The 3,339-nt window shown below is 37.1% G+C and overlaps 1 protein-coding gene across 7 annotated transcripts in view; it reads left to right on the top strand.

Annotated features, from left to right (window-relative positions):
- Window positions 1-3,339, top strand: part of LOC106959471 (ELKS/Rab6-interacting/CAST family member 1-like) — a 203,552-nt gene that overhangs the window by 182,238 nt on the left and 17,975 nt on the right. The window lies entirely within an intron of this gene.

Genomic DNA, 3,339 nt, shown 5'->3' with positions numbered 1-3,339 from the left:
TTTGCACAAAAGGTTGAATAAATATTAATGTTGTTTCCACATATCATCTCCAATGTCCGCTGGACTTCGGGTTGCGCCATGTCAGCTATTTGGGATTCCCTTCGTAATTTCCCCTCAGAAAGAACGGGGACAAACCGCGCTCTCTGATTGGCTACCTGTCACATTCAACATGCTGCTTTAAGCTCTGTTCAGGAAGAGATTCTCTGAATTAATTTTGGAAAAAGTCTGGCTCTCTCTTCTTCTTAGATCCCGGGTCTTCTCGCGACGGCCACGTGTAGTCACTCAGAAGAAAACAACAGCAATGCGTGTTGACGTCACAGAATTACAGAGTTTAATCCAATATAAGACAATGCATAAACTTACACAGAAACTGCAGAACAACGGAGACATACATTCATTTACCTGACATAAATGGAAAGAAGAAGAAAGAAAGGAAAGCAAAGACGTCCAAAGACGTCTTTGGAGAGTTGCAAGAGCAAATCTAATTTGTTACTTCTGTGTAGAAAGTTTTATAGTAAAAGGCGTATTCTTATCTTTAATTTATTCAAATAAGGCGTATCTTTGCTCAACCAATCCAGGAGCTACCTCTGACCCTCTTTCTAAAGCCAGGAACTCCTGCCGTGTTTACGGCTTTTCACAGATAAGTGTGAAAAGCTGGAACTTCTCCTGTATCGTTTTCCCACACAGACAAAAGGCAGTTCAAACGATCCTAGCAAACCATCTGCTGTAACTAAAATAAAGGTCAATAGGCCAGAATACATTACTAATTTCAAAACCACCATTTGAATCAAGACATGTTAAGTTTTAAAACTAGCTTATTTTAAATTTATTTTCTCAACAGTTCCCAGTCGGGGAAAACCCTTGATTTAGATCGCAGCGGCCACAACGATCTACCGTAACCCACCACACACTACAGGATGATCTGTTACGAAATCACCAGTAACAATCTTGGAACGCCCAACGTTGTAAGATTGTCATAAGGAGAAAATCGGGCAAAATATCGTGTAGTGTGAACTATTGCGTCAGGATGTGCCCGTCTTCTCTATTTAAATCTAGTGATTACTGAAGGCCAATACAGTATACAGACTTGATAATCTGCACTCTCTTGGTTGAATGCAGTATTTATTTCTACTTTGGCTTTATGTTGTTTAGTTTTTATTCAAGTATGTTTTTTGTTATTGGAGACTGAGAATCAATTTTATTTTTGTTTTTGGTTGTTTATTAGTTCCAGTGTTATGTGTTTTTTGAAAATAAAGTGCATCTATCTATGGCAGGAAATTGCATGCATTATTACGTCATTTCCATTAAATCATTGTCAAAAGGTCTTTAAACAATATTATCGTTTATCGCAATAATTTTTTGGACAATTAATCGCTCAGTAAGATTTGTTATCGTGACAGGCCTACATATATATATATATATATATATATATATATATATATATATATATATATATATATATATATATATATATATATATATAGGTGTGCCTAGTTTAATCATTCCTCTGCCACTTGGTGAAAAAGGAGCAAATGGGGGAGTGAGGGATGCAATTTACTTAAAGTTTCATCTTTAAATACTATGAGGACTCACCTTTCTAAGATAGATTAATCTTTTACTGTACAAAAATAAAATTTTCTTCCTCAACTGTAGGAAACAAGCTGCTTGCAAATCAACAAATTTCATACTGGGAACATGCCAATTCTGTAATTATGAACCTTGAGTGTTGATCACTTTTCTGTGTCCGGTTGCTGAAATGTGATATAGAAATAAACCTGATTGATTGATTGATTGATTTATATACTATTATTTTAAGTCAAACATCAATTTCAGCACAGCGTGGCATGTGTGGATTTTTTTTTCTCTCACATCACTTCCTGTGGAACCACTTGAATAGGGAACCTCTTCCATCAGCCAGTAGAACATGAGGATTGCTACTAGCTAAATTTGTTTTGTTGTTATATGGGCATGCTATTGCTGTTTTAAGATGGATTTGAAAAGAACACAGAAGTACGTATTAAGGTTTCAATCTCTCAACTATTTTAATATCAAATACAGTCGTTGTATTTTTTAACCCCAACTATTTGGTTCTTTGAGTAATGAAAAACAAAACTGAATCCAAAACTAGCTACTCACATTTCTGTTGATTTTTATTGTTTGCCATTTTTCTTTTCTTCTTAAACAGAAATGTTATTTTTGGGTATGCTTTGCTAGAATTCCAGTTCCCTGGACTCCAAATTTATGTTACGATTCTTTTCCAAGGCTGGTTACCTTACGTTTTATCGTAGGAGACTTGATGATGTGAATTACATGTCCAGCAACTATTTGGGTTGACTTTTTTTGTTTTTTCAACTCAGTATGCAGACTTGGACAGCTGTCACCCGTTATTAAGGCAAAGTGGAAAAGAGATGTCAGGTATGCCAACTGAGCAGAACCGCTCAAAGATGTGGAATAATGTGAGTGATAGTTGAAAGTCACAGACTGTGACCTGAGAAAGCTGCTACTAAACATCAGCACATGACCTTGCTTGGGAGGCCTAAAGCTGATACTGTTCCCAGCACCGCCCAGACTAAGTGGAGTTCACACAAAATCCTGTGCAAACACACACATGGCAACATTTCATACTGCAAATTTTATGAGTTACTGGAAGTCTGCACATACTTCACTGACACACTTTTCTGCAGGTCATCAAGTGTGACCTGTCAGCATCTCTCTCTCTCTCTCTCTCTTTCTCTCTCTCTCTCTCTCTCTCTCTTCTTGTCATTTCCTTCTTAATATAAATTAGTTATTTTTTTCTCTCTGAATATCAATATGATGTTTGGAACAGCATGTCATATGTTTGTTTTAGTTATCTGCATTAAAGGAGCCAGAACTGAAAGGAGATCCCAAACTTAAGAGGCAGTCAATATTTCCACATCAGAAACTTTCATAAACACAGTAAAGACAAGTTTACATACATTACAGTCTATGTTCCACTCTATATCATTTTTGGCTATCATAACAAAGACAAATGTGCCGAGCCAGTGCATCATAACCTGATGCTGTAATCCCACAGCTAGACAGTAAATGTTGAGCCTGAGCCCCTGCACTGTCAGTGTAGATGTCTCTATCAGCGCTTATTTAATGCGTACAGGGTGTTTGGGGCAGTAAATATTACAGGACTATGAGTCGTTTTGTCAGAACCAATGAGGAATATTTACTTTCTCCCCACAGGCAGAGCCAAAGCTGTCACACTGAACGATGCTTATTTATGATCCTCAGCATCTCCCCTTAGATTTTCACAGGCAGAGCTTTCAATATCTTCATAGAGCGCTCCAAAGGGTTGTTAAAGGTTCAAGA

Source organism: Poecilia latipinna, unplaced genomic scaffold (assembly GCF_001443285.1).
Source record: "Poecilia latipinna isolate Pla-1442-1.1 unplaced genomic scaffold, P_latipinna-1.0 Scaffold1085, whole genome shotgun sequence".
NCBI lineage: Eukaryota > Metazoa > Chordata > Actinopteri > Cyprinodontiformes > Poeciliidae > Poecilia > Poecilia latipinna.
This window is presented reverse-complemented; position numbering and strand designations above follow the sequence as displayed.